The sequence below is a fragment of the Mirounga angustirostris genome, unplaced genomic scaffold, assembly GCF_029215605.1.
Source record: "Mirounga angustirostris isolate CCGP_5_RB_7025 unplaced genomic scaffold, mMirAng1.0.hap1 SCAF_2, whole genome shotgun sequence".
Classification (NCBI taxonomy): domain Eukaryota; kingdom Metazoa; phylum Chordata; class Mammalia; order Carnivora; family Phocidae; genus Mirounga; species Mirounga angustirostris.
The window spans coordinates 50,649,599-50,673,978 of NW_026991710.1; positions in this window are offsets into that span (position 1 = coordinate 50,649,599).

Sequence of the window (24,380 nt, forward strand, 5' to 3'; positions counted from 1 at the left end):
TGACTCAGGATCTTTCTATGTAGTCCCTTTAGCATGGTAGTCAGGTTTCTACAAGTCTCAGAAAGAATGCAGTGGGAAAAAAAGAGGAATGGGAAGTTGCCAGCCAGTTAATGCTTGACTGGATATTGTTAAAACAACATTTCCACAATGTTCTATTATTCAAAGTAGCCAGAGTCCACTGGTGACAGGCACCACCTCCCACAGGAAAAGTATCAGATTATTTGCATCCTTCTTTAATCAGGATTAGGCTAATATAGATAGAGAATTTATTTTTAGACATAAATTACTTTGTACATACTGCTTTTATGTCACTTAAGTCATTTTATAGACAGATATAGTTATGAAAAAAATATATATATACACACATAGATATAACAAAATAAATGTAAGTAGGTAGAGATATTGGTATATATGTTTAAGGGTAGAGAAAAATGTGTAGATGTAATTTCTACATATTTCCTCACTAGACTGAAAATTCCCTTGGATCCATATTGGTTTCATTATTCTGTATGTTGTATTTGCCTATTAGTCCCTATTAAAATGTCTTAAACTAGATTGGATTTTGTAGTCTGTTCTAGTATGAGTTTCTGAAAAAAAAAAAAAAAACAAACTTGTATATATTAGGTAAACATGGACATGATGTCAGTATAACATAAATGTCACATTTGGTTTACACATTGTTAATATTTGCATTACTAGGTAATGGTAACTGAAACAAATTACATGAATACAGGTGAGTTCTATGAAGGATTTCAGTATAGTGTATGAAAGCCATGCACCCTATCCACTCCCTCCTGTCTCAGTTTAGTTTCATGCTGTCATGGAAGTGTTTACTATATGGTTCTTTTCAATATCTGCCCTTGTATCTATCTCAGCATATGTGAGTATTCCTTACATTCTTTTGTATCCAGCTGCTTTTACATTTTTTAAAAAGTACACTTCAATTTGGTGGAGCTAATTTATTAGGATTTTAATATACATATTTTCAAAAATCTACAGCTTATTTTGTTAAATCATTAAGACTTTTGTAATTAGTTGCAGAAATTTTGAAAGGTGTGTTTTAACACTACTCTTCTTTTATCATTTTTAGGATGAAATGCTGCAGAATGAGAGGTTTCCCAATATGCATATATCGTGTCATAGCAGAAACATCCATTTATTTTTGTTGAGTTAAATTTACTTCGCATATATAAGTGGCATCACATCAACAAAATTTACTTTGTGTATATAAATGACATAATGACTTTATTTCTGTCATCTGCTTTTTAAATTACAGTAAATATGATAAATACTTAAATGATTGTCACTTGACTTTATAGAAGCAAGAAAGAATTTTTATAAGCAGAGAGTGATTGAAAACAATGTATTTTAACCTGACTTTAAATATTTTATTATTGAATATTTAATCTCCTCTTTAATGATTCTTCTATGCAAAGAAGCCCAATTACACTTCCCTTATGAATACCAGTTAAATATGAAACAAGGCCACCTCTGGAAAAGAATTCACAGGTTGTATCAGATTATCAAATGCTTTTGCCAATGGAGCCTAGTAATTTAAAGGAATAAAAAGAAATATAATTTTAAATCATCTCACTAAAATTGAAATTTCTTAAAATTAGAGTTGTAGATGTATTTTCAAGAAAAGAACAATGCTTTTTTACATATGAAATATAACAAAGTCACAACCAGGAAGTAAATAAATACAATTAAAAACAAAACAGGGCATACTTTCATGAGTTTAAGTATAAATAATATGTAATGTGATCTTTGTGACTTCCAACAATAGAAAAGGGAAAAGCTTTTTTTTTTTTTTTAATTTGGATGTTCTGCCTCCAAATTTTCATTTTCTCTCTTTTTTTAAAGATTTTATTTATTTATTTGAGAAAAGCTTTTTTTTAATGATAATCTTTTGTGAGATTTTTAAATTCCGACTTTATTATTTTTTAGAGCAGTTTAAGATTCACAGAAAAATTGAGCAGAAGGTGCAGAGATTTCCTACATACTCTTTGCCCTTCCCCCACCCCCAACATGCAGTCACTTCTATGATCAACATCTCCCACCACAGTGGTACATTTGTCACAACTGATGAATCTACATTGACACATCATAATCACCCAAAGTCCATTGTTCACATTATGGTTCACATTTGGTGTTGTACAATCTATGGATTTAAACAAATGTATAATTATATGTAACTGTCATTATGGTATTATACAGAGTAGTTCCACTATTCTAAAAATCCTTTTGTGCTCTGCCTATTTATCCACCCCTTCCCCAAGCAACCACTGATTTTTTTTTAATTGTTCATAGTTTTGCCTTCTCCAGAATGTCATATAGTTAGAATCATGCAGTGTATAGCCTTTTCAGATTGGCTTATTTCACTTAGTAATATGCATTTAAGTTTCCTCTGTGTCTTTTCATGGCTTGATAGCTCATTTCTTTTTAGCACTGAATAATATTCCACTGTCTGGATGTACCACAGTTTATTTATTCATCCACCTACTGAAGGACATTTTGGTCACTGCAAGTTTTGTCAATTTTGAATAAAACTGTTATAAACATCCATGCATAGATGTTTGCGTGGACATAGTTTTCAACTTCTTGGGGTAAATACCAGGAACATGAGTGTCAGATGGTATGGTAAGAGTACGTTTAGTTTTATAAGAAGCTGCCACACTGTCTTACAAAGTGGTTGTACTATTTTGCAATCACATTAGTAATCAGTAAGAGTTCCTATTGCTCCATATATTCACCAGCATTTGGTATTGTCAGTGTTCCAGATTTTGGCCATGCTAATAAAGGTATAGTGGTATCTCATGGTTGTCCTTAATTTTTTTATGCAAAAAAGTCACACAACTTTTCAAAAATTGAGCAATGTAATAAGGGAGATATTACTACCATTGGGACATGATAACAAAAAGATAGATTGTGTCGATAGTTTTAGTCAACTTTTATAACAAATATTAAACAGTTAACACTTTAATAAAACTAAATATTTTGCTGTCATATTGCATTTACTTAATTACTACTAAATTGTATCTTTTCCAAAGTAATCACTTGCTCTTAATTATCTGGTGTGGAAGTAGAACTGATGCTGGAAGGAGTGGCTGAATTAAATAAAAACAGTCATTTATGTCATTCATTCTATTCATAAATTAAACATTTATTGACTATAAAAATACTTAATGTTCTGGATGAAGAACATAAACTGGTAGGCTATTTTAAAAATCAATCTGAAATATCTGTCAAATAAAATGAGGTATATAATTAAGAAAGTTGAGAATACTAATGTATTTTAAGTGGACTTAGTTTTGGTATTAATATATCTGAGTCACATATAATGGAGAGTTAAAGAATGTCAACTATGGAATCAGACTGACTTGCATTCCTATCCTAATATTTTTGACACCATTTTGTTGCAATAAGGAATATTTAATCTCCAAATTCCTAACAGAGAAAATACCCATGTTAATACTTAAAAAAAAAAGTGTGGGGGTGCCTGGCTGGCTCAGTCAGAAGAGTGTGAAACTCTTGATCTTGGGGTTGTTAAGTTTGAGCCCCACGCTGGGTATAGAGGTTACTTAAAAAGGAAATGTTAGGGGTGCCTGGGTGGCTCAGTCGTTAAGCGTCTGCCTTCGGCTCGGGTCGTGGTCCCAGGGTCCTGGGATCGAGCTCCGCATCGGGCTCTCTGCTCGGTGGGAGGCCTGCTTCTCCCTCTCCCACTCCCCCTGCTTGTGTTCCCTCTTTCGCTGTGTTTCTCTCTGTCAGATAAATAAAATCTTAAAAAAAAAAAAAAAAAAGGAAATGTTAAAGAAAAAGAGTGAACAACAGGCATTCCGGATACAATATCTTAGTAATGTATACAATTATTAGTATCATTAGTCCATTTTTGAGATGAAGAAATTGGATATTTCTACTAGATTTAACAACTTGTTCATATCCATCTAACTAGTAAATGATGAGGTCATAGATTAAACCCATATTTAGTTAACCCTCAATGTCTGATCGTATCTATTTTATAGTATAGCACTATATTATGGATAGCAGATAAATGTATATTGGATGTTGTTTCTTTGGGCAATGCCAGTAAAAAATACTTTAATATAGTCCCCTAATTTTTATTTAGATCCTGAATTTCAAGTCCACTATGTGTTCTAATCAACCAATTAAAATCATAATGTAAACAGAAGATTTTTTTTCTTCAAGAATAATTTGAGTTGTGCATTACTGTGACTTTCAATTTGACTAATTTATTCAACAACTATCCATTAAACACCTCATTTCTATGAAATTAGGAACAGTTAGGACAGAGAAATGTGAATTAATTTCCTTGCTGCCAACAATAAACTCAGAGCTTATTAGAGAAAACAGATATACAAATAAGGTTACATAATAGTTTATTGTTTGTGTTTACTTTAACTATGTAGTGATTGTATTATCAAAATGCAAAGGGTATATGCAAATCGTACTCAATGAGGTCTTACATTTGTCCAAAATAATGCATCTAATAATCTTTTGAGTATTTCTCTGAAAACTTGTGCATTATTCCTATTTGTTATTTTTTATATTTTTGGAAAAGCACCTTCCAGATTAATATTAATGTTATCCAGAAACTTCATCACTTAGAAAGCAAAACATATAGTCCTTCTTTGATTGTTGGGGTGAAAATTTTAAGTTATCTCTTTCATTACAAAGGAAAAAACTTAAAAATCTGAATCTCAAATTTTCTTAAAAATCATAGATATTAAGATCTCAGAAGCTGACATAAGAAATTCTAAAGCAAGAAGTAGTGAAAGGGAAAACTCTTTCTTCACAGAAGTCCACAGGAGGGAAAGGAGAGTGTGAAGAACAAGAATTCTCACCACCTCTGAATATTACTAACTATTGAGATGGAGTAGGCTATGGAAAACTCCAAATAGGATAAGAAATGAGCCTGTAAGTAAAAGGACTTCTGTTCATCTTTCTCCTGGGTATCTAGAGAACTAACTCAAAATGTGTTCCTGAGCCAATAAGGTTGTGCCCTCCTTGATTTGGAATGACACCTTGAGGGACGCCTGGGTGGCTCAGTCATTAAGCGTCTGCCTTCGGTTCAGGTCATGATCCCAGGGTCCTGGGATTGAGCCCCACGTCAGGCTCCATGCTCTGCAGGAAGCCTACTTCTCCCTCTCCCACTCCCCCTGCTTGTGTTCCTGTTCTCACCATCTCTCTCTGTCAAATAAATAAGTAAAAAAAAAAAAAAGGAATAGCACGTTGATGTCTTAAGGCAAAAAAGAGACTCTGTGTCTTTTTTGACTCCTCTGTGATGGGGAAAGGATCCAGGTATTGGAGAGTATCCCCACTGAAGGAGGCAAATATAATTTAATTTAATCCATTGGGCTTGGCAAATGGTTATAAAGAAAGAAAGAAAGAAAAGAAAGAAAGAAAGAAGAAAGAAAGAAAGAAAGAAAGAAAGAAAGAAAGAAAGAAAGAAAGAAAGAAGAGAAAGAAAGAAAGAAAGAAAGAAAGAAAGAGAAGAGAAAGAAAGAAAGAAAGAAAATAAAAGAAAGAAAGAAAAAGGAAGGAAGGAAGGAAAATAAAGAAGAAAGAAAGAAAGAAAGAAAGAAAGAAAGAAAGAAAGAAAGAAAGAAAGAAAGAAAGAAAGAGAAAAAGGGAAGGAAGGAAGGAGGGAAAGGAAGGCAGGAGGGGAAGGGAAGGGAAGGAAAGGGAAGGAAAAAGAAAAGAAAAGAAAAAAGAAAAGAATGTGATTTCAAGACAGAGCTTGCAACGTGGATTGCTTGGGCAAGTGATGAGATGGAGAAAGCAATGGAGACTCAGAATCTAGCACAGGTCAAAACTAAGACTCTTCTGAATAGACGAGCAGTAAGTTACTTGACCTTAACAATACTGAGAAAACTGACCACTGCATGAAATATCCTGGTTGTGACCAATCTCTTTTAAACTGCTTTTTATACTGTGTCTAATTTTTAGCTATTACAAAAAAAATGACAGGTTTGACAATAATGCATATAACTTTTTACACTTGTCTAATTATTCCTTTTCATAAATCCCTGTAAGTAGAACAAATCGATCAAAGTTTATCAGCATTTCAAAGTTTTGAAATATTATGCATATTTTCCTCTAGAGAGGTTGTTACCAATTAGTATTATCACAAAATGTATAAAAATTCCTGTAATGTATATACCGTTAGAATGAAGACATCATTGAGAGATAGATGAATAATTTTTGTATGGGTGTTTTTGGATTATTATGTCTATTTCATATTATTTGTCCTTTTTTTTCTCTATTGACATATAGCTGGCATTTACAGTTCCATTTAATTTGGAGCAGGCATTTGAAAAAATTAAAAGAGTTCACTTACTTCAGATTAGGTAAAACGTTAATAAAACTTTGAGAAAACACACACACACACACACACACAAGGTTTATTATTGAAGATATGTGAAATTACCTGCAGCTATAATCCTTATACCAAACTGAATAGGAAAAGCCCAGAGAGGAAAAGACTAAACACAAACACTCAACTCTGAACATCAACCACCAGTAATTTGAGAAGTTAAATTTTGCCCTGAATGAATATGGATAAAATACAAGCCAGACAATGTTTTCTGTTCTTGTAAGTTTTTTTTATGATTATCTACAGAGCACTCCAAAATTCTTTCCAGACCTTGTTATAGGTAAATATACTCTCAATAATAAAACTTATAATTAGCTAAAAGGTGGTAGGTTTTCTCTCAGCAGTTTGAAGGGACATAAGTCATAGGTCATAGGCTACCAAAGAGAAAGTGGCTTATTTAAAGAGTGCTGTTTCTGTCTAATGGCAAACTCAAATGGTTGTTTTGTCGTATGTGAGTGACTTGTTGTTACATTATAATACCATATAAAATTTCAAAGATACGGGTGTTAGGTTATTGAGTACAGATTTATATTTGATTTATGGGAAAAAGAAATTCCCTCATGGAAACAGCTCTTATACCAATTTTACATAACTGATGGGACTTTCTATATATCTAAGATATTGTCACTTATAAGAAATATATATTATATACTTGGTCATTCAGATAACCAAAATATATTTCCCATATATATTTGGTCTTTGTCCATGGTTCCAGGATCACAGCTCCTAAAACTCTTGGAATTCCCTGTGATAGAAGCAATAAAGGTGTCTTTTGTTATCTTAATAAAGCCACTTTTAGAAAGCCTTTAGGTAACCTAAGAGTGGGGGCTGGTGGCCAGTGACACCAACCTTGTGATTAGAAGGTTGGAACTTACCCAACCCCTGCCCAGTGAAGGCAGGAGGTCTGGAGATTGAGTATAATTATCAATGGCTGATGATTTAATCATTTGCAGTAGTCTCCCTTATCCACTGTTTCAATTTCCACAGTTTCGCTTTTCAAAGTTTTGGTCATCTGTGGTCAACTTTGGGCAGGGAGGAATTGGCAGAAGGTCAAAGTGCCTACGTCATTCACCTCATTTCTTTCCCCATGCAGACATTTTATCATCTCACATCATCACAAGAAGAAGGGTGAGTACAGTAAAACAAGATATTTTGAGAGCGAGTAAGACCATATTCACATAACTTTTATTAAAGTATACTGTCATAATTGTTCTATTATTAGTTACTACTGGCTATCTCTTTCTGTGCCTAATTCATAACAAACTTTTCATAGGTACGTATGTATAGGAAAAAGGATAGTATATGTAGGATTTGGTACTATCCTTGGTTTCAGGCATCAACTGGGGACCTCGGAATGTACTCCTTGAAGATAAGGGGTAGAGGCTATACTATAGGCCAATGTAATGAAACGTGGAAATTTGGGGAAAGTGGTACTTGCACAGAGAGGATGGAAGCTCTGCACCCTTTCCCTATGCCTTGCCCTACGCATCTCTTCCATAAAGTGTTTCTCTGAGCTCTGTGAGCCACAATAGCAAATTAATCAAACCCAAGGTGAGGGTCCTAAGACACTGATTTATAGCCAGTTGGTCAGAGGTACACGTAACAACCTGAACTCGTGACTCGTGTCTAAAGTCCAAGGAGGGGGCTTACTGGAACCTCCATCCTATAGCTGGTTGGTCAGAGATGATGCTTGCAACTGGTGTCTGAGATGTGCACTGTGACAGTACAGATTTATAGGACTGATCCTTGAACTTGTGGAATCTGATGCTATCTCTGGATAAGTAGGGTCAGAATTGAGTTGAATTGTAAAACTCCTAGCTGGCGTCTAAGCATTGCTTGTTGGTGAGGAGGAACTCCTCTCCCCACTCTCACATTAAAATTGGGTTCAGATGGGGCGCCTGGGTGGCTCAGTTGTTAAGCGTCTGCCTTCGGCTCAGCTCATGATTCCGGGGTCCTGGGATTGAGCCCCACATCGGGGTCCCTGCTTGGCGGGAAGCCTGCTTCTCCCTCTCCCACTCCCCCTGCTTGTGTTCCCTCTCTTGCTGTGTCTCTCTCTGTCAAATAAATAAAATCTTAAAAAAAAAATGGGTTCAGAAACAAATTAATATCTATAATTACTACTTCTGTGATTTTTTAGGGAACGTTAGAACAATTAATGAAAAAGGATAGAATATTCACTGTGATTTCCAAATAACTGTGAATCTCGAGTACTTTCCCCATCAAATACCTTAGTTCAAAAGAATAATTTGTTTTTTACCAGCTTAAAACTAAGGTTAACTAGAACAGTATTATTAGTAATAAAATAAAACTTCAAAAAGTTTTTTAAGAAGCATAAATATAAGCTATCACAAATTGTATTTGTTTGATTTTCCTGAAGAACAGTCACCATGTTATTTTCTTTAAAATTCTCTTCAGGTATTCAAATAACAACAACAACAACAACAACAACAAAATTAACAATTTTACTTTGAATTCATCCTGTGACAGACATCTTATAAAATGAATTTTGAAAAGTGGCTTCATGAATTTGAACAATTCCCAGTGTGACTTTTTTAAGTTGCAAGTAAGCAAGCAAATATATTAAGGTCACTTTACTTTTGATTATATATATGTGTATATATATGATTTACAATGCAAACATAAGAAACTAAATAATGAAAATAATGGAAATCTTAAATCATTAGAAGTTTAGTAAATCACAGGGATTGGAAGCTCAAAAGCAAACAGAATATAGGATATCTGGTAGAGAATTATCTTCTGGTTAGGTGCTATTAAAAATGGAACATTTTAGGGGCACCTGGGTAACTCAGTTGGTTAAACATCTGCCTTCGGCGCAGGTCATGATCCTACGGTCCTGGGATTGAGCCCTTTATAGAGCTCTCCACTCCCTGGGGAGCGTGCTTCTCCCTCTCCCTGTGCCTGCTGCTTGTTCCCCCTGCTTGTGCTCTCTCTGCCAAATAAAATAAATAAATAAATAAATAAATAAATAAATAAATAAATAAATAATAAATAAAATCTTAAAAAAATGGAACATTTTAGAAATGTTCAAAAACTGTTAGAGAATCATCAGTTATCTGGTAGTTACATAGGACATAACCTTAGCTATACAGAACACAGATGCGAGAAATTTTGCAGATACCCATAAAAGCCTATACTTTAGTTGTAGTTATATACCCCTTTTGTTTGTTCCCCACTTGCCCCAAAACATGGCAAATTAGAAGCAAAAAATTAAAACTATTTGAAGGCACACATATCAATAAAAATGGCTTCTGAAATGACAACAAGAGACAGAAATACGATTTAAGCTAATCCCTGAACTCAGCAAACAGACGAATGTGAAGGAATAAATTATAGGGACAAAAAGAGGTTCTAGAGTAGAAATTCTTCCAGCGTTTGCTCTTAATCCTCAAGGATTTGGAACATTGTAAGGATGAAAACTAAAGGCAACATCTCAATCTGACTGTAGTACTAGATATAATAATTTTGCAGGACATATGAAGAATTTAGAATTATCTGTGTGTGATTATTTTTATTCAAATATTTAAAAAATTCTTAGTTCTAAATATATCATTCAGATATTTTTCCCTCTTTTGTACTTTATCTCATTGTGGTATGTTTGGAATAAGACCTTCTTGGGATTGTTCTTGTTTGAGATTTTTTTCCCACGAAATGAAGCCAATATTAGTGAGTTTGTTGAGTAAGGGAGATATGAAGCTTTGTATTGGAGAGGGAGAAGTCATTTAACTTATCCTAATATCTAGGCACTCTCATCAAGAGGCTAAGGGTTCTACCTCAAGTTTTTGTTTTTGTTTTCTTTTTCTTACTTATAGGCCACACAGGGACGCTTCTGCAGCCATGTTCCCTCTCTGCCACAGCCATCCCTGCTCACTAGGGCTACCTAAAGATTTTTTTTTAATCCCATAATCTTAAATATGGTATATTTGACTCTCATTATTGTCAGTGACACATTGCCTCATATCTCAGAGAAAGTGACAAATGCCATGTAGGATAGCAGGTAGTATTCCAGCACTAACTGTCTCCATTAAACATTTAGTTCTCTCTAGTTAAAGTGTTACAGTCTTGGGTTAAAACTCAGGACAACAGGGACACCTGGGTGGCTCAGTCGGTTAAGCGTCTGCCTTCGGCTCAGATCATGATCCCAAGGTCCTGGGATCAAGTCCCGCATCGGGCTCTCTGCTCCACGGGGAGCCTGCTTCTCCCTCTGCCTCTGTCTCTCATGAATAAATAAATAAAATCTTAAAAAAAAAAACCTCAGGACAACAACTGGTGTTTATAATCCCTGGGCTATAAAGAAAACTTAAAAAAAAAATTTTGTTCAGATGTTCAGGATGTAAAATATGTTGTTATTAAGAATAGTTAATATTAGCACAGTGGTTAAGAAGCCCAATGAAGCCAGAGGGCTTGGACTAGAATTCTAGCTCTGCCATTTTTCAGCTGAATTACCACGGTCAAGTTATTTAACATCTGTGTGCCTTGGTTTCCTTACCTGTAAAATGAGCATAATTATAGTATGGACCTCCCAGGCTTATGCTAAGGATAAAATTGTTAACACACGTGAAAAACTTAGAGAGCTCTTTATGGTATTGTGTTATGTCAGTATTTGCTGTTACTACAACTTGTTCAATTGAACTTTTCTGAAATGGTCACTCATTTTTTCAGGTTTATAAAATTTACACATTTAACCTACTATTTTACATCATTTTCATAGCCATCACTTCTATTAATAAGTTAATTTTTCCAAAGTAGACTAAAGTGATAATTGTTTGAAAAAGGAAAAGTTGAACTCTCCCCATTGCTATATTAATGAAGTACAAAGGAAGATCTGTTAATTTTTGAGCAGTTTATTTAAAAAGTCCATGGAGGTGAGAATAATGTTAAAACACAATACAACAAAAAGCCAATATTTGAGCTTTTGTTTGCCAGATTTATTTATCACAAAGTATTTGTGATAAGTGTTTTGCAAATATTTAATCATTACAAGAAGGTTACAGTTATAACTCATCTGTCTTAAGTTCAGTAAATTATACCATCTCAAGTTCAGAAAGTAGAAGGAATCAGGATTTGAACTCAGACAGCTGGATTCAAGAACCCATCCTTCAAAGGATCTGGTGACTTGGCCATCTGTGAGAAGGAATGTTGCCCTAATTGTGGAGGCAGAAAATATGGTAGCAAGGTCAGAAGTACTAAGACAAGAAGATTCCATGTGTTTTCCCAGAAATATAATTGCTATAAACAGATATTTAAAAGATTGAGCTTTGTAGGATTTTTTGCTTTGATTTCTGATCCTGCCACTTATCAGCTTGAGACTTTTACTACATGACTTAACATCTTAAAATTTCAGTTTTGGTTCCTGTAAAATATGAAAAATAATTTATCTATCAAGAAGCTATTTTATAGAATAAATAATGTAAAATACAAAGTCTAGTGCAGTGTATATTATACAAAAAGCACTCCAATGATAATTATCATTATTTTTACTGTTATTGCTATTTTCTTAGCAATTATCATTTTTATTCAGTTAAAAGAGCATGTATAAGTGTGGAAAATGTGTTAGATGTGGTGGCAGAGTAAGAAAAATGAAATAAAAGATCTCTCCAAATGTTCCAGCTACTTGTTCACAGATAATAATAAATATATCACATAGATATATTTATATAATATGTATTACATAATATGTATTAAATATAGAGCATCTTTATCATGTTAATATCAAAATCAAAGTTATGCTGGAAACATAATTACAAATAATATTTTTTTTGTATGTTGAATTTTATCTGAAAATTTATTTATTTCTTCAACATTGAAAGGATATTCCCAGTAAGTATAGACTTCTAGATTAGTCTTTAAGGACTTTGAGAACATTTCATTCTTTTTCCTTTCTGGCATCCATAACTTCTTTTGAGAAATCCACAAAGAATCTTATTTAGCCCATTTGAAGGGAATACATTTTTATTTTCTCTCGCTGTTTTTCTTTGTATTTGATTTTTACCAGTTTTTTTTTTATCATACACTTGGAAGTGATTGTTTTCTATTTCATATTTTAATTTATATTTCATATTTGTATATTTCATAGATTTCTCTGAATCTGTGCTTTTCCTTTCTTTGAAAAATCTGTAGGCATTATCTCTTAAAGTAGATTTCTCTTCCATTTTCTCTTCTGCTTTTCATAGATTCCAAACTTTAACTACAGATACCTAAGGCCTTTTCTCTATATTTATTTTCTGTCCATTTACAGTTCTCTGTATGCTCCAGCCTGGACATTTTCTATTGACCTATTTTTTAGTTTACTAATCTCTTCTGTCATTTCCAGTTAGCTGTTACAACTGTTTTTAATTTTAATTTTTTATTTTAAAATTTTTATTTTAAAATTTTATTTTTTAAATTTAGATTTCCACTGGATTCTTTTTTATAAGTTCTTAGTCTCAGGAAAAAAAAAAAATCCATTTTTGCATCTGTGGTAGGCTAAATAATGGCTCTCCAAAAATGTTCATGCCCTAATCCCAGAATTTGTGAATATATAGTTTTACATGTTCAAAGAAATTTGTAAATGTGATTAAAATTCTTAGAAAAGGTAGATTATTCTCTGTTATTTGGGTGGACACAAAGAAATCACAAGGCTATGGGAGGTCAGGGAGGAGAAGCCAATGTAAGAACAGAAGCAGAGACTGGAGTTTTGTGGTCATAAACAAAGGAATGCCAGAAGTATTTAGAGACTGTAAGTGACAAGGGAATGATTCTCTCCTGAAGCTTTTAGAAGGAACCTCTAGAAGTCTCTGAAGCCTCTAAAAGGAAAATGACGGACATGTTTATTTTAATCTCATAAAATTGATTCCAGACTTCTGATCTCCAGAATCGTAAGATAATGAATTTGTGATGTTTTAAGCCACTAAGTCTTTGGTGATTTGTCATTGCACCAGTGGGAAGCTAACATGTACGAATTTTTGTAAACATAATTATTTATAAAGAAATACATTTTAAAGTTTGTGTTTGATAACCACAATCATTGGATCATCAGTGAGTCAATTTATATTATCCGTATTCTGGGTTTTGCTTAATGGTGTGTCTGGTAGTTTGGGTTTGAATGTTTAACATTGTATATGAAAAATTATGCAGATTATGGATAACTTTTATTTTCCTTCAGAGAAAGTTCACCTTATACACTGTTAGACAGCCATAATGGATTAATTTACCTTAACCTAATCAATTCTCTAGCTGACCTAGCTCTTTGTTTTATTATTTATTTTTTATTTTTTTAAAGATTTATTTATTTATTTGAGAGAGAGAATGAGAGAGAGAGAGCATGAGAAGGGGGAGGGTCAGAGGGAGAAGCAGACTCCCCGCTGAGCAAGGAGCCCGATGCGGGACTCGATCCCAGGACTCCAGGATCATGACCTGATCTGAAGGCAGTGGCTTAACTAACCGAGCCACCCAGGCACCCCCTAGCTCTTTGTTTTCGTTTTTGTTAAGCCTTAGTCTACATATGGTCTTCCCAGGGTGGGATGTAATTCTCCAGTGGAGAGCCTGAAGATGTTTACTACTGCTTCTCCTCCTTAGACAGTCTGAAACCCCTCAGGACCATGATTCCACTAAACACTTCACTCTAATTTTCATTCAATTCTGCTCCTCTCTTTGTTTTTTTTACCTGCACAACTCAAGGACTCAACAGTGCATTGGACTCACTTCTTGAGTTTCCCTTCTCGCTGAGATTTTTACAATGCAAGTTCTGGCTACCTTGGCAGTCTCAAATTCTAATTTTCCTTTCTTTTTTGTTAAGCTCCGTGAGATTCCCAAATGTTTTACTGGCTTCTCTGACCATTGGACAAAACCCTCTGCCTAGTTTTTTGGTCTCACTCTATGCCAAGATTCATTAAACATTTTGAAAGCCCAGTTTTATAGAAATAATCTGGGTTAACCTTTCTAGCTATACCAGAGTTAGAAATATGACTTTCATTTTACGGATGTGAACCTTGAGCCTCAGACAGGTCACATAATTTGTCTAACAGGACACAGGTAGAACTGGAAGCAGATCTCTCTAATCTCTATACTCATTCACTACACAGGAATGCTGCCCAGATGTAATCTAAAATAAATTGAGAAAAAAATTGGTGACAGAAATGTAAATAGGAACTAAATTTATGAAGGTATTAATGAAGTTTCACTTTTTCAAACATTAGTATATTTTACTCTCTAACTGAAAGATGTAGGACATGAGGTGTTTTTGAATTTTAAACACTTGATCTATTGTTAAAGTTATGGATATAAGCACTAGCGGTAAACAGTTTTGCAACAAGACTTTTTAATATAGATGACCTAAGTAGGAATTAATAGAATACCTCAATTAGAAGGGAACACAACTCAACCTACAGCTCCCATGGAAATTTTTATAATAGTGCCCACCATAGTTGGTGACCATTGCATTTTTGTACCATCTCTTGACATTCCAATTGGGGACAAATTTATTTTTCTTATGCAGAGCAGTAAATAAATCTATGTTTATTTCTTTTGGTTGTTTTTCTGGGTATAGAAAATAGATTTGGACAGATGAACATATTGGGGAGGTACGTACATATGTGAGGAATATAAAAGCAAGCAAAGTATATTAAAAGGTTAAGATAAGCTCCCAAATAATAGGGTGATAATTTTAACCAGAATAAATAAGAAAGAATCAGTGGGGGAGGCAATAATACTATGCTGTCATAGTTAAGATTGTAATGCAGTGAGCAAACAAATAGTTCTATGTGGGAATTTCAAAGAAACTAAACAATAAAGCAGGTCTTTGTGAAGTAGAGTACAAGAGCAGTTGGTTGTTAAGTTTCATATTAATATATTTCCAAACTTTTTCTATAAAATATATTAAAATGCTAACAAGAATACTAATATGAATACATTAAATAATTATAATAACTCCAGTAACATATCAAATATTGTCATTGTTTTAGACAAAATGATACTGGTTAACTTGGATTTTGAAGGATGTGAGGATGAGAATTTAATAAGGCTTTGTATAACCAATTTTTTTCCCTATATTCCTTATGTTTGCAAAAAACAAACAAAGAAAAACAAATAACCAAACAAAATAAAAATTCTGGTACTTGAAAGCCACTGAACTATTTAAAATCTTTATCTTGCTTGATTTCTTGTTATTTGGCATGGCTAGTAATTCTTCCTAAAAATCTTTTTTCTAGTCTCCTGAGCACCATGTATTCCTGGTATTTCTCCCACATCTTAGAGCCCTTATTCTATTCTGATTCTTCTTTTCTGCCTTTACTCTTTCTACCCAGTCCTTAAATATCTGTACTCCTTAGAATTCTCTAGATCCTCTCATTTAACAATGTCTCTATGGTAAGTATGATATACTTTCAAATGTTTAAATATTTGTTTTATGTACCATTATTCTCATGTAATGATTTTAGAGAGCCAAGGTCTGAAATCAGTTAGATTTGAGTACAGTTACTGAATTATTAAGTATGGGAGTCAAGTAACTTAACTTTGTCAGTAAAAAAAAAGTGTTATTTTAAGAGGAAGACCTCTTCCTCTTCCCTTGGAGGAAAAACTAGCAATCTTCATTTGATCAGGTTGTAAGACAATAACTAGAGTATGAAGACGTGTGAGTTGGATCACTAAGCACATAAAGAAGAGATGTCCCTTTTCACACACTTCTGTCCAAGGGAAGGCAAAGACCAGCTCATCTTGCTTTTTTGTTCACCCCATTTTTATACATTGACAATAGTAGGAATGATGCTACCTCAAATTTTTTGGCTTTCACTTTGTTCATCAGTCATGTTATGACCTGTGAGAGAGTCGCTATGTTAGCTTAATTCTGCATTACCAGTATAATGCTATTTGTTAATAAAATAGTATCTTGTTTAATATCTGCATTGCTTTATAAACATTATGAGAGAATGTAAAAAATGGGGCAGAATAGGGCTATGGCAGAATTTTGGCATTCTAATGTGTCTGAACCAACTACCAAATTACAGTGGCAGACCTTGAAGACAAGTAATAATAGTACTTGCTTTACAAGTTTATTCTGGCAATTAAATGATATTATCTTGTATAAAATACTCAGCATATGCTGGCCTATTCTAATTTACCCCTGAGTTTTTTTGCTCATTTGTGAATGCATTCATCTTTTCATGTTTTACCATGAAATCATAAAAATATATAGAGGGGAAATCTATTTTGTGACAAATGTGTACAACACTCCAACATTCAGAAGTTTTTAAAGGATATAGGGATCTAAGCAAGAAAACTGGCAAGGAGGATCATCAGTTTCATTGCTGATCAGAACAAGACAACACGACTTCAGATTTTGTGAAGAGATATGGACAAAATATGGATTCAAGTATATTCAAGAGAGAAAACGTAGAGATAAATTTTTAACAGAAAGCATAGGTATTCTAAATTTCAATCTAAAAGTTTAGCAGGGAATGAGGTGGTAGCTGAAAGACAATATAGGACTGAAGGAGAATTGTTTTTTGTTTGCTTGTTTGTTTGTAAGGGGGATAGCTGGATAGAGGGAAGGTGGGCAAAGGGAACACAATTTATTCCCATGGCCTCAACCGATCCCCAAGGTTTGACTTACACTGCAAAACAGACTAACACTCAAAAACAGACTCTTACTTTGGACACGTGGACAAATGTGATTGTAGTTGTACATTTTGTTGGGGTTATTTTTGTGGTGAGCAATATCAGTGACAAATGATGAACCATGGCTCATGGTTCAGTCAAACAAGGACTTCTACCCTTGTTTCCTCAAATGGGAGAAGTGTAAGAAGTCCACGTTGGTCTCAAAGGTCATCCTAACAAGCTATCCCACCAGAATTATTGCAGCTGGGTCTTGTACCTCATTTTGTCATCAGGAATAGGATTTGTTCCCCATTGTCTTAGCACTCCTGTAGAGGGTTACATCAAAAGCAGAGTCTTTTTTCCTACAGGCATGATTACTTTAAAGTTACTCTCCTGGGAAGTGACACCTTATTTCTCTGCTTTAGCCGTGTTACATTGAATAAACAGATAAGTTCTGTACCAGCAGTGGGTAACACAGTCTTATGATGTGATCAGTAGTTGTAATTTTTTTCTTATATAATACTTTCAATTCTTAACAATTTCCCATTCATTCTTTATTTCAAAAGTGAGAAACTCCCTCTCTCACTCAAGCTCCCCATACAATTGATTCTATAAATACTGCTTCTTACATATCTCTCCAAAACTTCCAATTCCCTGGACTGTCATTGCTTCCATGCTAGCTCAGTGTACAGTTAGGTCTCACCTCATGTATGATAGTAGATACTCTTATTCCTCTGTGATTTAACCTTTGCTCTAAGTTGAGAGAATGATTTTTTTAGAATGTAACTATCTTTATGTGATATCCCTTTAAATCTTTCATACTGTTCTTACTAAAAATTCAAACTCCTTAAAAACTCTTAAAATTCTGGGGGGCACCTGGGTGGCTTAGTCAGTTAAACATCTGCCTTCAGCTCAGGTCATGAGCCCAGGGTCCTGGGGCTGAGTCCCGCATCGGGCTCCCTGCTCTCTGGGAGCCTGCTTCTCCATCTCCCTCTGCCCCTACCCCCTTCTCCTGTGTGTGTGCACGCTCTCTCTCTCTCTCTGTCTCTCTGTCAAGTCAATAATAAATAAAATCTTTAAAACAAACAAAACTCTTAAAATTCTACCTAGTTTTCTTGCTCCATTGGTAACATGCCACCACCTCTTCACTTCTATTTTACAGATGTAGGGACCCTTTTAGATCTCCGAAATAACAATGAATACCAGTGTTTTTCCTAGCTTAGTGTTATTGACAGATCCTTCCTCCCTATGGTAGAGAAACTCTTTCCATTCCCATTCTCTATTTATGTGCCAACTTTTATTCATATATTCATACTTCAGGTCACACCTTGAATGTCTTTTTTATTTTTTTAGGAATTTAGATTCAAACTTACTCTTTACTATTCCCATAGCATTCTGTAATATTTTTTTACTGTAACTGTTTAACTTGTTTTAATGTCTTTTTTGTACCCCAAATTTGAGTTGCATTGAAGAAGAGATTATTCTTTCTTGCTCTCTAATTTGGAATGTAGCACTCACTACTCTACTCTTGGCACAGAATGATTAATAAGTAATCACTGACTGAATAAACAAACGTGCCAATAATTAAAACATCCTCAAATTATTTTATCATAGTGTAAAAATCAGTTATTTTTCCCCTTGTAGTTAGGTGAGTCTGGGAAGGAATGGGTAGTTATCAAGGAAGAAAAAATTCAAGGGATGAAATGAATGCTTTTATATTGCTTTTAGAAACATTGTGAATGAAACAGTATTTAAACATCGTTGACCTCAAAGTAAATTCTTTATCAAATCCAAGACAATGTGTGATTGCGAATTCACAGTTTCTCAAAAACCACAGGGAGAAAATAACTTCAATTATATAGGGAGAAAAAGGTAAGTATTTAAATATATAGGTACCATACATTGAATGTATCAGTAATGTTCTCCAGTGTTAGTACTTCATAATTTACCTCTTGTATTTCACAACATAATACCAAATGTGCATTATTATCCCCAATTTGTACATAATCAAAATGATGCCTAAACAAACATAACTAATAATTACTAAGTGACAATATTTGTTCCTGGGTCTGTCTGATTTCAAAGCTTATGATTATAATATGGAAATCAAAGTTTTTTCCTCAAGACAAGTTTCCAGGAGTACAGATTCTTGATACTCAACTACAATGCAATTTGCGGTAGTTTTTGTTTCGTTTTAATTAGGAAAACTGATATGGTGACCTTTTCCATTATCTGGGTGGAATACACCAATCCCATTTCTAATAATTGTTGCAATGCAGGTAATGTTTTTTCTGCACATAGGATAAGAAATATAGGGTTATCATAATGCTTTGACAAAGGGACAAATAAGACCTTGGTACTTGTAGAGAGGGGATTCCTGTTGGAATGATGCTGACTTCCCTCTCTTTGTGGTGACAGAGAACTCCTTTTCCCTCAGTAGGGAGGGGATGCATATACTCCCCAATTCCCAAAAGGTCTCCAGGTAAACCATGCAAATATGTAACTCCCCTGACTTGCCTCAATTATGTTTGTTTTCTAAGTAGGTAGAAACATAAAACAAAGTTCTTCTTTTGGAATAAAGCCTACAATGAGTCCAAATCTTCCTGGTTCATGAATGCTTCTCCATGGGAGGCTCACCTGACAGCATGCCTCATCTTACCTCAGCACTGCTATTATGTAAAGCTTACTCCATGCCTACACTTAATATTGAGGGGGTGTTTGCCGTCCCACTTAATAGATGCATATTCTATACAGATATACAGACATGATAGATCCAACTTTACTGTGATATTATGTGTTGTTTATGTGTTATGCTTTATTTACACACTTTTCCACTTGTAGTGTGTTGAAATGAGCTCACACTTACACACGAAGTCCCAGATGTGCTTTGTACCTGCTTTGGCTAAATATGAAGAACACACTTATTTCCTAATTATGCATGGAATAGAGATAAGCACTTTTCAGACTGTATAACCGTGATGTCACATCATCATTATTTCTTATGTGATATCCTGTATGAAGATATATTCATACAATCATTTTCATTAATTTCCTAGAATAGAGCTTGAAATCGTAAAATTTGAAGTTTTAAGGTATTATTGTTCAGATTAGACCTTTTGAAGGACTAAGGAAAAAAAGTGGTTGTAAGTTGCTAAGCATACGAGTCCCAAATTATTTATGTACCTAAATGTTTATTTTAAAATACAACTTTGCTAATATATATATACACAGCAAGACTGAAACTGTTTTTCACATTATACTCTGGTGTATAAATAAATATAACTTCTCCATATCCATAACTATGCTGATCTTCTCATGAGCCGAGCCCTGGCTATTTAGACAGTGGAAACAATAAATACATTTCTTCAAACTTTGAAATATGCAGGATCTTAGTGCCTCTTAGTTTAAATAGTTTCTTTTTGATGGATTCATTTTTTTCAGGTAAAAGCTCTATCACTTAGACCTAATTGTTTTTCCTCTCCATAATGATTTTTTGCTTGTTTGTTTTAATGGAGAGGTCAGGCATCTGGCAGTGGAGGGAGACAAGGACCATGAATCCCTGTGGTATCTTCTGAACTGCTCAGTCTTTGTTAGAAAATGTCTGATAGGATTACTTTTTTGGATTGGTGATCTCTGAATTATGACTCCTCTTGTCTTCGGATTGTTATATTAACCCTCATTGTTGGAATCTCTGGCCTTGACGATTGTCTGCATCTTGAATTGCTTACATGTGACATATCCATTGTGCATTGTGACTTAAGTTTTTTACTGGATCCTGACTGACCACACCTCATTATACTCTCACCAATGCTTCAGTGATTCTGAATCTCATTCTTGTTTCATCCATCCAGTCCTTTGGCCAGTCAGGCTCACTTACTTGTCTTATCTATGCATTCATCTTCCTCTACATTGTGGCACAATTGTCACTGCCTCAGGCTAGTTGTTTCAATTGTCTCCAGAAGGTACATGCAAGGAGCTATGCACTTAGAGCTCCCCTCCCCCATTCCAATGTCCTTGACCTTATCGCATATCTTTTTGGAATCCCAAGTGAGGAAGCTAGGACAGACTGATCTGATCTCTGTCCCCAACACTCTTCTCTTCTTCTCATAAAACATCCTGATCAGAAAGAGGAGGTTTTCCCTGTCCTTCTCTTGCATCATATCCAATACCTTCTCTAAATGTACTATTTTTCCATCCAATTTTGTGCCACCATGTGGGATGGAATTCACTGTAATGACGGATAACACATAATTTGGGGCCATTTTGCCTATGTTTGAATTCTAACTCCATCAGTTATTAGATATATGACCTGAGTCCAAGACACTTAACTGTGCCTCAATTTTCTTGTCTATAAAATATGGATGAGTACCTATGTACTAAGTACCTATGTCTTAGGGACATGGCAAGATAAAATGAGTTAATATAAATAAATGGCTTGGAATGATGCCTTGCAATAGGTACTAAATATATTTTAGCATTTATTTTTAGTGTAAGTTATATAAATTTGTATTAAAAGAGCATTTAAATTTTTGCCTCTCCTTTAAAGGACTCCTCAGTCCACTTGGCTTCCTCCTCTACTTCCAATCTAACTGGAAATTCAATACTTGGGACACCCCAAACATCCACATATATTATTAAAACTTTTTCAAATCCAGGAAAATGTTAGGTATATTTTGCTTGGTTGAATATGTTTAAACTTAGCAGGAAGGGTATATTAGTCCCTAATCCCAACTGTATGCCTTGTTTGTTTGTTTGTTTTTGACTCCAAAAATCATAATTTAGACCCTGGTGTTAGGTTTTTGATTTAACAAAGAAACTGATGCCAAGGGGGCCTGGTGTCTGGAGATTAATATCACACTTTTACTCTCTGATTTTCCAGAACTTTGGCCTTACATACCACAATAAGAATTTCTTTCTTTTAACTTTTCTCTTCTCTCCTCCTTCTTCTCATCCTCCTTCTTCCCCCTCCCTCTCTCCCTCTCTCATCTTTCTTTCATTTTTTTTTTTTAAGATTTTTATTTATTTATTTGAGAGAGAGAAAGCACAGAAGGAGAAGAAGACTCCCTGCTGATTGGGGAGTCCGATGCAGGGAACTCCATCCCAGGACCCTGAGATCATGGCCTGAGCTGAAGGCAGACGCTTAACCGTCTGAGCCACCCAGGTGCCCCATCATCTTTCTGATTATATATCAAATCGGAGATCTTTTTCCAAAACAAAATCATCTTTATCATATCTCAGGCTCATACACTGTAGCTTGAGTTACTGTAACTGGGGATTCCTTTTTTGAAAAGCAGTTCAGTCTCTTAAAAATGCAGGTTCCAGAGGTGACCTAAACAAATTTCCATGTTTTCCTTTTCTTTCTCTACTGTATTGTGTCTTTCTCTTAATTATTAATTCTGCCTAAGGTTTCAATTCCTGGCCTCATGATGACTTGGATCTCAATAGTCTATAGCTTTTAATTAGACTAGGGCTCACATAAATGATGCCCCATGATTTTGAAAAAAAAAAAAAAAAAAGGGTACTAATGTGTAAATTCTATGAGAATGTATTTCACCATTGGTCAGTTCCACTTAAGTAGGCAAACTGGAGTTTCACTTTCTACCTTCACTGCCCCTCTGGTTATCAAAAACAATTTTTTGTCCTATTCTTCAAGTGTACTGTGAATTTTAAAAGGCCACATCTCCATATTTGCCTAATTAAATGAGTATTGGCAAATATTTAAAAATGAGCTATCTCAAAGCCATCTGCTGTGCAAATTGTTTTTTTAATATACATATTTAATATAAATATAAATACCAAACTTGCTAATTTTTTATGTGGTACTTTTTTTTTCCTTTTTTTCTTCTCTTTTCTAACTCCTATCCATTTATCCAACCAATACTCCAACAAATAACTCATAGTAAGAAGCCTCCATAAGTATATTTTAACTATATAGACAATACATAGTGTTTTTAATTATCTTATGTCTTTTAAGTGGAATCATTTTCACAATCTGAGTGAAATTGATTTAACAAAGAAACTGGTGCCAAGGGGGCCTGGTGTCAACATTGATTGATAATGAGTCAACATTGATTACCTTTATTTCCATTTTTCTGAAAACTACTGTGTTTAATGATTTGGATTTTTTCTGGTGAATTTCCTGTGCATGTCACTTGACGATTATGTTCTGTTACATTTTGTCTTTCTCTTTTCAATGTATCAGAATACATTGCTTATTATCTACATTATGGATATGTTTTCCATACATTTGTCATACATTTGTTATTACATACATTTGTTATTACATTTGTTATTAATGTCATACATTTGTTATTAATATTTATATTTGTTATTAATGTTTACATAGATTAGTGTACTAGTTATACATTTGTTATTAATATTTACATAGACTAATGTTACTCTCTCTCATTTTTGTTGTTTGGTCTCTTTTTCCATTGTTGTTACTATTCTTTGCCTATGTGTTGAGGTTTAATTTTAGTTAGAGTTGTGATGGTCTTTCAGTGGTGGAAACCCAACTGCCAGAAGAATAAGGTAGACCGTATACCCCAGTGGTGTACATAAAGGAATATTCCCATCTGTCTGTGTTCCATGTATTTTCCAAGAGAGAGGATTCAGCCACAGCATTCAACTTATTTTTGTGGGTTAGCGAAACTACTTAATATTACTGTTAAATATTGTTAAATTTTCAATTGGGGATAGTTAAGAGACAAACCTCTGTAAACTGTTTTCCAGGCAACTGCTCAAAAAAATGGGGGAGAAGACAAATTAACAGCTCCTTTTTACCTAGAACTCAAAACTTCCTATGCCTGTGAGCTCAAATTGTCACTTGACTCAGAAGAGTGTGTTTTTACTGTAGAGGAAAGGAGACAATTTCAGGTCAGAGTCTTCTCAGAGTCCCTGCTTCATTGTGTTTTAAGCTATTTTGTTGTTAAGGGGAAAAAGTGCTTTAGGATTGATTATAGTAAATTAGCATTCTCATGTGATAGCTCTAACCTATTAATCTACTGCTATTAATGTATGACATAAGTACATTTATGGAACACTGCCTAAAACTTTGATCAATTTTTATATAACTTTATATATTTCCTTTAAATTTGGAAACTAGAAAAGATTTTATAGAGGGAAGAATGTTTTATCCAAGGTCACACAGTGAGTTAATTTTTCTTTGTCAATTGGTCATATGTAGTAGCTATGATGAACAAGAATTTAGGTTGTCACTGTTTCTTTCAGTGATGGAAATACCATTCTGTAAACAAAACACAGTTCGGTGAGTCATTAGTGCCTCCAAAACTGAATAACTCAGTTACAATGAATCCATTTTGTGAAGAAAAATGACTGACACCACCCAAAACCTCTGAATTTGTATGCATTGAAATGACTTGTTCTAGATATGGTG